Source organism: Musca autumnalis, unplaced genomic scaffold (genome assembly GCF_047663935.1).
Source record: "Musca autumnalis isolate F117 unplaced genomic scaffold, ASM4766393v1 scaffold_4, whole genome shotgun sequence".
Taxonomy (NCBI): Eukaryota; Metazoa; Arthropoda; class Insecta; order Diptera; family Muscidae; genus Musca; species Musca autumnalis.
Window position 1 is genome coordinate 182102958 of NW_027411977.1, and position 14611 is coordinate 182117568.

At 34.2% G+C, this 14611-nt stretch overlaps 1 protein-coding gene across 5 annotated transcripts in view; it reads right to left on the reverse strand.

Annotated features, from left to right (window-relative positions):
* The window catches only part of shd (cytochrome P450 family 24 subfamily A member shade), a 93962-nt gene extending 83604 nt beyond the window's left edge, over positions 1–10358 (reverse strand). Inside the window, exons 1-2 of one of the 5 annotated variants that reach the window (XM_073981840.1) lie at positions 9786–10358; positions 7856–7952 (exon numbers count right to left, since the gene is read on the reverse strand). The gene's annotated coding sequence lies outside the window, so the exon portion shown is untranslated. Of the gene's footprint in view, positions 1–7855 lie in introns of all 5 variants that reach the window. The other 4 variants (XM_073981837.1, XM_073981841.1, XM_073981839.1 and 1 more) reach the window with 4 other exon arrangements.
* Between the last annotated feature and the right edge of the window lie 4253 nt (positions 10359–14611).

Sequence of the window (14611 nt, forward strand, 5' to 3'; positions counted from 1 at the left end):
CCCTCAAACTAATTGTAGTTTTGTTGGTTTTTTTTTTAGTTCATAAACTTGAACTTGAATAGAAATCTTGAAATGAATGTAAATTTTGATTACGTAGTAAATTTTGTAAGGAAGCAAGTTCGTTGTGAAAATTTTTTTATGTTATTTTGATTATACGACGAAATTGATTTTTAATTTTAGCATTTATTCATTAAAGCTGATGTAAATCTAATAAGTTATAAATAATGTGACATTGATAGTAAATGCTAAAGAAAGCCAAATAGAAGAAGAAAAAGTTTGAATGTTTAGATTATTTCCTTTATCTTGGTATATACGATTTGCTGATGTTGTGGGCTATGACGAATTTTGCCTATTACCTGCATAAGGCCTGATATTCTGAAGTCCTGAAAATGTTGTGTAACTTACGTACTGCGTGCCCGTGGCTAGTGATATAATTATACCCTCCACAATAATATACCCTCCATATTATTAAATTTGTCATTCCGTTTGTAACACATCGAAATATTCATCGGAGGCCCTATAAAATATATATATATATTCTTGATCAGCATAAAATTCTGTTTAAATCAAGATACAGCTCGTAATTTTTACAATAGAACTTGTAGTTTGGTATAGAAGTTTCTATTACTCCTCGGATATTTGGTATTGAAAATGGGCTATATAGGTCCACGTGTTGATATAGCCCCCCTTAGAACGGTACCTCCCTATTTTCGGTATTTTATTGTTTGTGGCCTCAATAAACACACTCCAACTGAAATTGGTCGGTATATGTCCATGCCTTCGTATAGCCCCTATAGAACGGTACCTCCCGATTTTCGGACTTTTGAAGGTTATTGTCGCAATAACCTACCAAAATGGTTGAAATTTGGTGCGTAGTCCTCGTTTGGGGTATAAAATTTTCCACCTGAAATTTGTCGGTATAGGCCCATGCCTTCATATAACCCGCATAGAACGGAATACCGGATTTTCGGTATTTTGAAGTTTGTGGCGTCAATATCCCACCGATATGGGTGAATGTTGGTTTTTATTCTTCGGTATCAAATAGTCCGATTTTCGGTAATTTTAAGGTATAAGCCTAATTTAAAGGCCTGTAACTTTGTATTTATGGATATGGTTAGAAAAACAGCACGAAGAAAATTATCATATACATATGCCCATGTTTTTGTGTATTTCCAATAAAAATGTACCTCCAGATTTTATGTATTTTGAAGGTTTTGAAGGAAAAGATGATGTGGCTTTTTGTAGGGATCTAAAAACTGACTTGCTGGTAGAAATCTCGATACCAATTTTATTTAAATATAACATTTAAAATCTCGACTCTACATTGCATTGATGTTGGCAGGGGGATGTAGGCTACACATCGTACACATTACAGCATTAGGACACTTAAACGTCTAATTGGTTCAGACATATGTATGTAGATTAGGGCGGCCCAAAACATGACAAAACGACATAAAGACCTACCCCCCTATTTTTTCCAAAAACTAAAAACCTTATACCTGTATGAAATTTTATGGCGATTTGTTAACGTTAACCCGTGCCACATGAGCGATCTTTATTTCCATAGTACTTAGTACGGGACTTTTCAAGAAATTTCTCTACAAGCCACAATTATTCTCTAATCGATGAAAAATTTTACCAGTTCCTTGTTGCGGCTAAAAATCAGCTCTCAGTGTGAAAATCAGCTCTAATAATAATATTAGCTACATTATATTGGAGCAATTTCAAAATTTGCCCGATTTTCATAAATTTTTGTAAAATTCGTTTTTTAGATACAATAATTGTGGCCTGTAGAGCGATTTCCTGAAATTCGCCTTTGGTCCCGTAAAAGTACTATGGAGATGCAGGTCGGTCATGGGACACTGGTTAACGTCAACCGATCATTATAAAATTCTATATATAAGGATATTAGATCAAATAGATCAACATTGGGCCGGCCTAATGTAGATATATCACATATGATGTATGATGTAGATATATCGCATATGACTCATTTCCTGTAATTTATCATTTTGAAGTTTCAGAGTGGGTTTCATAAAATATTGAACTATTATATGATTGTGTGCACATTTAATTCACCGAATGACTGAACATGGCCTGTAACAGGTTTAATTTAAAAATTTAATAGGGTCCTCATTCTAGATTCTCTCTTATGTACCAAGTCAGATCAGATTTTTTGTTTATAAGAAAGGGGGTGGGCTAATTTATATTTTGAAATCATTTACCGCAATGCGCAGTGGTCCCATTCGTATGGAAAGGAGTGCCAAAAATAGTTCTAATCGAGCTACCGCTTCGGAATTTTAAACATAGTTTTATAACGAGCCCAAAATAAAAAAAAAATTTAATGGATGTAGGTCGACATTTGGGTGTAGCCCCCATATAAAGGTACCGCCCGACTTTTTTTATATTTTGACGATTTTAGCCAAATTTTCCAACCGAATTGGCTGAAATTTTGCATTTTGAGTTCTGAGGGGATAACATATTTCCTTGCAAAAAATGTTCAATATAGGTCCACATTTAGGTATAGCTCTCATATAAACGTACTTCCCGATATTCGGTATTTTGACGATTTTCGCCTAATTTTCCAACCGATTTGGCTGAAATTTTGCATTTTGAGTTCTGAGAGGACAACATACTTTCTTGCAAAAAATGTTCAATATAGGTCCACATTTAGGTATAGCTCTCATATAAACGTACCTCCCGATATTCGGTATTTTGACGATTTTAGCCAAATTCTCCAACCGATTTGGCCCCGCATTTTAAAAAATATGGACTTGCCCTTACGTGGCCTACATTAGTAGAACTCAACATAAATTTATAGTAATGATATTAAAAATAGGACAAAAAGTCATTTACAAATAATTTATTTTTAAGGAAGTTAGAAAAAGAATTATTAATTTGTTTTTTCGTAAAAATATTGTCAATGCCATCAACTATAAGTTTCATTTTGGAAATTGAACATTCACCTCTTCAATTTTTTATAATCTCACTCATAAGCTACGAATGCTTTGCGGATATATTTTTCGTTTTTAAAGCACCACATACAAATCTCAACTTCTTCGAATTAACTTGACTTATTACCGCTGTAAATTGGCAAAAATAATACTGAATATTAAAAATTTAATGTGTTTAGAGAATATTTATTTCAATCGCAATCAAGCATGTCGCCATAACATTTTTGGTTTTTGTCTACGGGCGGAACCACAGTGCAATGTAATAAAGACGAAATGTAATGTGACGATTTCTCAAAAATCACTTGAACCTTAGCCTATGTGAATTGGTAGACAAAACGAATACTGGTTACGGGTAGATAAACTTTGATACGATGCAAATGTGATTCGAAATAATGATTTCAAACAATTTCAAGACGATTTAGCCATGTCCCGTCCATCTGTCTGTATATCTGGCTGGCTGGAGCGCACGATAAATCTCAAATGAATCAACCGATTTGGCCAATAATTTGTTTCTCGCAATATTTTGTCCAAACGTAGATAAAATTCAAAGATGGCCTATATCGGTCCACTCCTTCGGGTATCTCCCCCACAAAAGTTCAAAATTTTTCTATAAAATTGGTGTGAACGATAACTCTCGAAGAAATCAATCGATTCAGTCCAAACTTTGCACAACGTATTATTCCTTACAGATACAGATCAGGTTCGGATATGGGCTACATCGGTCCACTCTTTCGGTTACCTCCCACACGAAATTAGAAAAAGTGAAGGTAAAGAGCTCGTCTTGGATCGTTTTGAAATTTGTTTCAGCAGATAGTCCTTGCGACCCCCCTTACGACGGATTACTCTCGCAGGGAGATTCTGATTGGTCCAAACTTTCCACATCGTATTATTTCATCTAGACATGTATCAGGTTGGAATGTGAAATTATCGGTCTAGTCCTTCGAGAACTTCCCACATAAAATTTGGTGCAGTTTAACAGCTAGTCTCGGATTGTTTTGAAGTTTGTTTCAAAAAAAATTCTTTCAGCGGGCCAGTTACGACGGTAAGTCCATATTTCCTGATATAGTGGCCCAAGAAGCCTGCCAAATATCGACTACATCGGGCACCTCTGCCTGTTTTAAATTTTTGTATGCAGCCCTGGTTAAGACGGCACATTTTTTGGGCAAATGCAACTTCCTGAGAAATTGATCCAAAAACTCAAAAAATCCCTATAGACGTATTGTGGTTGTTTCTTTTCATTAGGTCCGAGGCTGAGGGTATGTCTCTGTCGGCACGGCTGACTGATACTTTCTTACTTGTTTTCATACTTCTTAGTGTTCCTTTATAAGTATGGTACTTGCCATTGTATTCTGTTATTTCTTAAGCCATTAAAGGTGTTGAGAAAAAATTGGTTTTCGTTTTAAACATTGCAATTTTTATTAATGGATCATCATTTTAACTCCCTACAACTGTGTTTTTTGTTTCTTTTACTCGTTAAAAGTAAAATTTTTTATTCGTTATAAGTGCTTTGGATCTTTAGAATGAAATGATTGAAATCTAATAACATCGTATCGTTCTCCCGTCTTCCCTCATTCAGCCAATGACGTCATTGTTTTGCGCAATTTTGTGGATTTTTATGTTTTGGATAAAATAAGACAAATACAATTGACCCATGTATTACATATTCGAACATGAGATGGCGAACATGGTACGACACCACTTTCTAAAGAAATGCCTACTGAGGCGTGTTTCGAGATTATTATTCAAAAATATGGAATACTGTGAAACAAATATTTTTATACCTTCCACCATAGGATGGGGGTATATTAAGTTTGTCACTACGTTTGTAACTACTCGAAATAATCATTGTAGACCCCACAAACTATATATATTCTTGATCAGCGTGCAATTCTACATCGATATAGCCATGTCCGTCCGTCTGTGGAAATCACTCTAGCGTCCGAACGGATTGACGTAGGTAGATGAAATTGTGGGAAAATCTATTATATGTACGTAGGACTTTTGGTATTGAAAGCGTGACGCGTCGTCGTTTTAAGGAATTTTTAAGATATTTGTCTTATTGTACCACCGAATTGGTTGTAATTTGGTATTTTGTGTCTCCAGAGGCCAAAAACATTCCTACCAAACTTGGTATATATAGGTCCACGTTTTGGTATTACCCCCATATAAAGTAGGCGTCATTTTAATATATTTTGAATGTATTAGTCCCATTTGGCAACAGAATCGGTTGTAACCTTGTATTTTGCATTTCCAGAGGCTAAGAAACATTTCTACCATAAAATGTTTATATAGGTCCACGTTTTGATATAGCCCCAATAGGACGATATCTCCCGATTTTCGGTATTTTGAAGGTTTTGGCCTCATTATCACACCGAGGTGGCTGAAAGTTGGTATTTAGTCTTCGTTTGGGGTATAAAACTTTCCCCCAGAAATTCGTAGGTATAGGTCCACGCCATCATATAGCCCCCATAGAACAGAACCTTCCGATTTTCGGTATTTTGAAGGTTGTGGCCACATTAATCCACCGAAATGGCTGAAATTTGTGGTGGAGGGTATAAAAAGTTCGACCGAACTTACCGCTTTTCCTACTTGTTTATGTGAAGTAATGGTAAATTGCATATATTGGAATCAAGTAACTAAACTGAATTTTTCGGGTGAGTAATTCGCCTCAAAGTTATTGGTTTAACAAACAAATTCAAGTTATTTAAATCCTTCTTCTGACCCCTGAAGCAAATTTGTAGATAAGGACAAGAATAAAATATTTGGAGAAATAACGAACTCGAAAAACAACATTTATTGCCTCAAATTTCAAAATATATGCAAAAATTCCACAATTTTTATACATTTCGCACCGTATCTCCAAAACCGTTAAATTTTTCTGAATATTTTCTTTATATATATTCCCTGGAATATAATACACAACTCCTCAGAACATGTCATTGTTGTAAAATGCCTCTATGCCGTTGTTTTCAGTACATATTTCAACGACGATTTAATAAAAATGTCAATAATGTAATGAAATTCGAAACGCGGTGCTAAACTGTTGGTGTGAACTGTGTTTGAAATACGTGTTGTAAAAGATATGATGCAAAATACCGCCGAAACAACATGAAGTAAGCATTTTAGAGTTTCAGATTGTTCTAAAGAATTGTTGAGAACTTTATTTAGAAGATTTTTGCAAAAGGTTACTTTGTTCAACTCCCAATAGTTTAGCCGATACTGACCAGATTTTCAGCAATTATGTAAAATTGTCTATATTTTATATATTTTGATGACCTAGGTGGAGTTTTTCTTATATGGTCTGTTCAAAAGATAAGTTCTACTAGTTTAGGGCTACAATATTGCCGAAGACAGCAAGGCCAAATTCCTATTCGTTTCTGAGATAAAGGCCTGATTAATGCAAAAAAGTGTAGATTTAGCCCGGCTTAGATGAGGCCATAAAATCCGAACTGGGTCTGACAGGACAAAACCCTACTAGGGTTTTTGTAGTCTAAATATGCACTTTCAAAAAATGCATACTAGAAGTTATTTGCATTTTCAGTGTTGTATAGTGTAATTTTTTGGGTATTAGGTGTCATTTTTCTTAGTCTCTCTTCTTTATCCCAATCAAACAAGTGTTTTGTTTTTATTGACCAAAAATTCAGTGGAACTGCTTTTTGTTTCAAACAAATTGTGTTAAAATGACACTTTGGTGGGCGGCATCTTTAAGAACAAAAAAAAAAAAAAATGATGCCAGCCATATGGATGGCATCAAGCACATTTCCAAGTCGAGGAATATAAGCCAACATCAAGTCAGAAATATAAAGGAAATCATTTAAGAGACATTCATCTTTTATTTGCAGAATTCCTGGGAAATCACCTCACGGGAGGTCCTACCGTGGCATTTGGTGGTTTTGTTTTGATGAAGTTTGTCGATCAATTACATTCTCAGGAATGAATATACAATCATCATCCGAAGCAGTGGCAGCACCAAGAAATAAACCTCAAGTTCTGCCTGGCAAACAGAAACTACATAACTGATGTCAACTCAATAAAGAATCAGGATAGTAAAAAAATTTGTTTTGATTTTAGTTTTGAATTTTTATTTTTATTCCAATATTTCAGTTGACCTCGTCAACAATCTTCAGGGATAAAATTTAAAGAGAAAAGCATTTAATAATTAAATAATTATTTAATTCAAACATATCATACTTCATTGTACTTTTGGTACGGAAATCACTTGAATATTCCACGACTAACTATTATAAATGATTGTTGTCCTTATTGGAAATATTCTAATATTGGCGCCTAACCATGGAAAATTTAACTTCGAAAATTGTTTTGATGAGTTAATTTAAACCATTTTGAATAAAAATAAAAGTTTTGCAGGTGTTGGCAACACTCATCATTATTTACATTTTTGTCAAACTTCTTAAAATTTAATTGTTCCACAAACATCCCAGGCGGGAAAAGGGAGACTTCTCTCATATCAATGAGTGCACTCCGTTACATATTAGCTCAATGATACGGGGCCTATAGTTTATCGCCGAGTCCGAACGGCGTGTCCTACTTGTAGAAAAGTTTTACATGTCTGAAATACTCAGGAAATGTCGCCAACATTACTGAGGGTAACTTCTTAAAGTAATACTACATTATTAACATGTTTCTTCTAATTATTCTAATTTTTGTGTATAGAGTATCAGCTGGTCGGCACTGTCAATTTATTTTTCTAAGCTTGAATTTTTAAATTTAATAATATTCACTTAATAACTAAAACCAGCTTAAGAAACATAACAAAATGCGTAAAAATAAACATTTGATTTTGCATTTTTAATTTGCATTGATTAAGAAGAAAAAAAAAACATAAAATTAAAAACAATTTTCCAACACCACTTTTTATAATTTGATTTATGAATCATTACCTTTTTTGTCAAATCTATAAAAAAAACAGCAAAATAATTTAAAATTTTAATCCAAAATATAACATTTAATGTTGAAATCACAAAAAACTGACTGTTGCTACTTTATTTTTGTTTCCTCTTTTTATAATGTACAGTGCTGCTCAAAACATTTGCAACTGGAATGACTACTTCATTTTTTATATAGTTCTGAGGTAATTTATGGATTTAAAATGAAAATATTTTTGTGGGTTGATTGTTTATTGACCGCTTTTTAAAGATTTAAAAAATAAGTAACCATAATTGTACTTATTTTATACAAAATATACAAAACAAAGCTCGGACTCACATTTTGTCCTGCTCAAAACATTTGCAACTGAGAAAACTTGATTCAAAATCTGAAGATATTATTTTTGTTTTGATAATATATTGTGAGTTAAACCTTTTATTTATTATCAGGACACATCATAAAGGTATCCAGTATACTAAATAAATTAATATATCCTTTGAAATCCTGTCGCTAAGGATAATTGTAAAATTCCTAGATTTTATTCGATTTTCAACAGTCCAGAGTCTATTTTAGGGCCCCGAAACCCTTTATATGATTTTAGATTACTTAATCTGAACGCAAACGATAAGAACACAAAAAATATGTGCAAAAATTACAAGTTTTACGTGGTTATATGTACGTTTAGTGGAGGTATTATGCCAAAACACCCTATTATACGGCATCTGTGGTATGTACGTGGTGCGATTTCGACATATTATATGTCCGGTTAGTTTTTAAATCTAATAAATATCTCGACCTCATACCTCCAGTGTCATCTCTGTCCATAAAAATATCTCCAGGTCAATATAAAACACCATATTCGTTTTGGGTCAACTTTTTTGTATAGGGGGACAAATTGGATTATCATTCGTCCTGGTGATCAAGTAAATTTTTTCAAGTCATATAACTCAAATATTAATTTAAGTCGACGAAAAGTACTCGTTTTTACAACTCTAAAACCGATTCCAAACAATTTTTGCAAAATATATATGAAAAACTGAAATTTTCCTGGAAATTACTGTTTTCCTAAAATTTGTCAATATTGGTACACCGGTATCTATGGCATGTATCGGAGAGTTTTATATAGATTTATCGATGTAAAGCCTTTATTTAACATCTGTTGGTGACCTCTGAGAATACCGCTTAATAATTCGCATCATTATTTGACTATCCCATGCAGTAGATATAGTTGTACATTCACCTCCTTCCCATCTTATGACGATTTTAGTAATTTTTACGCGGTATACAGCTTAATTTTAAATATCACACTGTCCTTATGTTTACTTTTGGACTGCGTTTGAACCACAGTTTTGAGAAATAAACATTTTTCCATATCTTTGATACAAATTTCGGACAATAACTTTTGTTTTTCTTAAAATATTTGAAATGTCTTGTTTTTGGAATACTTGTCTGTCAAAATTAAACATAGGCGTTATAAAATGTATCCCTCATGAAAGCTTTTGGTCCCCTTTTTCTTACTAAAAATCTTCTTATAACAATCAATGCAAAAAACTCATAAAAAATTAGGTAATAGATATTCGAACCACGGAGTTGCATATGTTTTGAGCAGGCCAAAACACGTGATCCTCCGATATTTCCCACATTTCTTTAAGGTAAGTTTTAAAAACTGAATATTCATTTTTAAATCTTGAAAGTAGGGTCAATAAAGAATCCAATTGCAAAAATAAATATATTTCAAAACACAAAATGACCCCAAAAATAGGTTAAAAGTGATATAGGCATCTGAGTTGCATATGTTTTGAGCAGCACTGTAGCTAAGGAAATTATTGATTGCACTAATCCAATTTGATTTTAATTTCTTTTTATTTTTGTTTTGTGGTTTTGGGATTTGGAATACAATTTAACACAGTGGACACTTTTTGCAAATAAATATTTTTTAATTACTCTATTATTTTCTTTATAATTCCTGCTTGCTTTTATTCAATTTTTTGTTGTTGATTTTCTTCTTATGTTGTTATTTGTTAAACAAATAAATAAACAAATATTTGTATGTAATTCTTAAAGAATTATCAATAAATCACAAACTCTCGACACACAAAATACAATGCACCAGACTTGACGACTTGAGAACTTCTGTGCCATGAGAATAATTGCAGGAATTATTTATTCGCGTTAGGAGTTGCGTTTTGAACGCCGCTTTTCATTTAAATGGATTATTTGAATGAATTTTTCGTTAGTTTTAACCGTTTTGGCAAATAACACCGCCACCACGTACAAATTGTATCCGTATCCGCTTTTCGTCAACTAGCTGACTGGCTACAAGGCGAGCGCGCACACGAGCTCAGCGATCAACGATCAAACACACACTGTGAGATCAAAATAGCGACGACAACAACGAATGTCTTCAAATCCAATGAGAGTGTGTTCTTCTGCTATTATTTCTGCTGCTGCTGCGCCAGTGGCGTTGATCGCCGGCCGATGGTGGAGTTCGTTTGATCAATCGAATGGATAGTTGGCTGGGCTGGCTGGCTGTTAGCTGGGCTTGGTTGAATGAATGAATGTGCCAATGTAAGGCGAATAATGTAAAAAGTAAATAAAACAAATCAAAGCAGTAGCAACCTACCGACCAACAGACCCCGATTGATTAAACAAGCCCCAACTAAGTTTTTATTCAGTGTTGCCACATTTGTAACAAATTGTATAACTATAGGTTTTGGAATATAATTCAATATTATTTGTGTACCGTCAGCCTTTAGGCTAACGAGGGAGTATACACTCCCATACGATCATAATGTGCCACATCGAAATAATGGGTTTGGACACCAAGTATGTTTCGACGAAATCCGTTTCACGCAATTTGGATTCGATTTAGCAATGTCCGTCCATCAGGCCGGAACACACGATAGCTCTGGAACCGCTTCGGTCCAGAATTTGGTCTTCGTAATATATTGTCCAGACTTAGTTTAAGTTCAAAGATGGGCAATAGCGTTCCACTCCATTACGACGGTACATGTTTTTTAAGGAGCAAGTCCATACTTCCTGACAAAATAGCCCGAAAGCTGTAAAAACACACGACTAATTTCGAGCTCATACTGGATTGTTCCAAACTTTGCATATCGTAAAAGTTCTGCAAATCTTATACAAAGTTCGAATAAGTACCATCCATCCGTCCCCACTAAAGTTCAAAATATACGCTGACATGGTACGCGCGATATCTCATAAACGGAGCAACCGATTTGGACTAAATTTTGGATCTCGTAATATTTTATCCATACTTAGTTTATGTTCGAAAATGGACAATGTAGGTCCGCTCATTAGGGTAGCTTCCTCACACAAATTTAAAATTTTTGTTTTTTATGCGGTTTAATGTACATATGTTCGAGGATCCTGTGCTAATTTTTTCGAAGGTACTCCTTGTGGTGCTGTTTACAATGGTTCAAAAGCTCTAAGTTATTCGGTGACCAACTGAAATAAAAGGAATGATTCGGTCGATTCTTTTAGATACCTCCTCCTCAAATTTTGAGCTTTAATGCAGATCCATATTTTTGTCGGAATACGTTCAAATCCTATATGTCTAAAATTCTGAAAAACCTTAAATACATAATTTTTTAGGAAAAAGGGTGTTTCAGTTCATACAAGCTGAGGGTATATCTCTGTCGGCAAAGCAACAGTCCCCAATCACGGTGGGCCTGAACTAAATTTAAATGAAAGGTGCTTACACATGGGAAGTTTTTGCGCATTCTGAAACTACAATGTTCATAGATGAGATGTTGCGCGGTGAGTATAATGCTTCTTCATTTCACTTAGCAAAACCTGAACATGTGTTGTGTTTGTCTATACTCTTAATATTATACATTACATTTATATCAAAGTTTTGTAGAAAGTGTATATGAGAATTATTTACAACCAAACAAAAATAAAACAATAATCAGTTTTTAATAACCTAACTGTTCAAAATATGATCAGAATATACATAATTATAATCACTTTTCAAACACCTGTATGACCCTTTTCAATCATCCAGATGATCAAAATGTGACAATAAATAACAAAAAATTGTCACATTTTAAACACCTCAATGATTTATTTGTGATTGCTACACATTTGTTGTTGTATTTTAAATTGAACTCTTTTTAATCATTACAGGGAGTCACTTTCGAGTCCCTTTCTGATCACACAAGCGACTTAATCAATTTTTGATCACCAAAAGGACTCTAAAAAGACTCCTCAATGTGATTTTTGAAAAAACAGTCTTCTAAATGCTATCTGGGAAAAAACAGACATTTTTATACACCCTACACCACTATGTGGAAAGGGTATTATAAGTTTGTTTTGGTAAAAATTCATGTAACACCGCGAAATATTCGTCGGAGACCCCCAATGTGGTATACCAATCTTAATATCTCGACGAGATAAAGGGATTTTGAGATGTGTGTCCGTCCGTCCGTCTGTCCATTATAAATTGCAATCAAACTACAGGCCGCAATTATGGACCGATCGAAATTTTGTATGGAGGTCGGGTTCAGACCAGAATAGATCCCTATTCTTATTGGTGATGATCGAGAAATATTTAGCGGGTGAAATGGACCAAAAACATAATATTTATTCTATTTTCTACGGGCCCTGTAGGTTGCAATAATAGCCCGATCAACGCGAAATTTTAAACAAAGTAAGGGTATATGACGAAGAAGAAGCTTGCAATTTGAGATGATGATCAGATAATATTTAGAGGGTTAAATGGACCACAACTTTTGTGTGAAAATTGGGAAAATTTTTAATATACAGCTTATATCTTTATTCTTGGAAGACATATTCCGGGTAAGAAAGCTATACTTGGAAAATAAACTTTAAACATTTCTATTGATGCCAATTGTGTTGGTGTACATGATAAGATAACAGAGTTACAGCCTTATATATCCAATTATTTGTGTGTAGTGTAATAAAAAACACGCTAGAGGTCGCAATTATAACTCAATAATCACGAAATTTTGCACGAGTCAAGACTTTAGGTCGAAGAAGATGCCTACAATTTTGGATGATGATCTGATATTATTTAGCGGGTCAAGTCATACATAACATAGATTAGATTAAAGGGCGTGCGACTGTCATAATAGGCCGCCGTTCCACTCGGAGACCCGATAGTGTGCTGAAAGAGAAAAATTTTGGGAAAAGGTAGTCGTAGTGGACAAACGGGTAAATGTATATAAATGTTAGAAACTAAATTAGAATTATTAAGGTATGTAAGTTTACGTAGAGTGGGTATTTGCCTTGTCAGGCCATCCCAGCAGGGATGCCAACTGTTCAGAGTTAAAGATCGCTACAGCCACATACGCACCATAGGTCTGTAGCGATTTTTACCTTAAAACAGTTGACATTCCTGCTTACACAGTAGTTTTTGTACGTCAAAAATTACCACAAGTAGCGGGAAAACCACCAACTTGGCACCTCTGCATCCCAGGCCTTTGGCGAGGAAGAGCAGGCTTGTCGGCTTGCTTTGCAGGAGGCTGTTACAGTTTGTATCGAGTGTTCACCAGTGATATGCAATCTTCTAGACATAAGCCTTGGGCAGCAACATAATATATATATATCTTCCTCATCTTCACAAAACCTGCAATACATACATGAGTTGATATACACGATAACATAACATATGTGGGGTCTACGACGAATATTTCGAGTTGTTACACGAATTTTCGGAAAAACACATATAATACCCTTTCCACATAGTGGTGTAGGGTATAACTATTGGTTATAAAAATAGAAACATTGTTGAACGCTCCTCTTTAGTTGTAGTCGGTAACTGGAATAAAATTATTACATAATGTAATAAATAATTTTTTTTGAATAATATTTGATCTTTATTGAATATATAATAGTTACATTTGTTGGGTCCCGCGAAGCTTTAGGCTTGTCTGCAGGAATAACTTGTAAATGTACTTATGGTATATACAAATTATGTTATTCATTTAATTTTGATTCTTTCTGTGTTCTACTTTTTCAGCTCAGCTGTATTAGTTTAGGATATTTTAAGGAATTACTTCTTCATTTTCATTTCTGCTTGCATTGTAGCTTCCGCCGATCTTATACATTTATCGGATACTATTAGCGCCGTATCATCAGCATACGTGAAAGATATGCTTTCATTTAAGGATTTAACCATGTTATCCGTATAGATTATAAACAGAATGGGCCCAAGATTGGATCCTTGCGGTACTCCATATTCTGATGTGTATTTATTGCTTGTGGAGCTATAAATTTTAACTTTAAAGTTACGACCTGTTAAATAGTTTTCAAACCACTTTAGTCCAGGTCCCCTAATTCCATTTCTTTCTAGAATGCATAGTAGTTTTTCATGGGACAATGTATGAAAGGCTATGCTATTGCTATTCAATGAACATTGCCAGGCAATGTTTTTGTTGAGACAAGTTATTGTTAATTTCATTTTTGAAGTGTCCCTAAAGTTGATTAATACTCTTTCCTTTTTGGAAGCCATACTGATTTTTATTGAGGATGCTGTACTTTAAGAAATAAGAATAAATAAGATAAGAAATTATTTAACCTTCTTGTGACTATTTCTTCTACAAACTTTTCAGCAATTGGAAGTATGGATATTGGTCTATAGTTTTCATAAAGTGATTTGGTTCCGCTCTTATATATAGGACGTATAATTGACGTTTTGATCATATCAGGGATAATAGATACGACCAAGCCTTTGTTTATCAGGTCTGTGAGCAGTGGTGCGAAGATCTCGGCGTTATTTGGAAATCAAT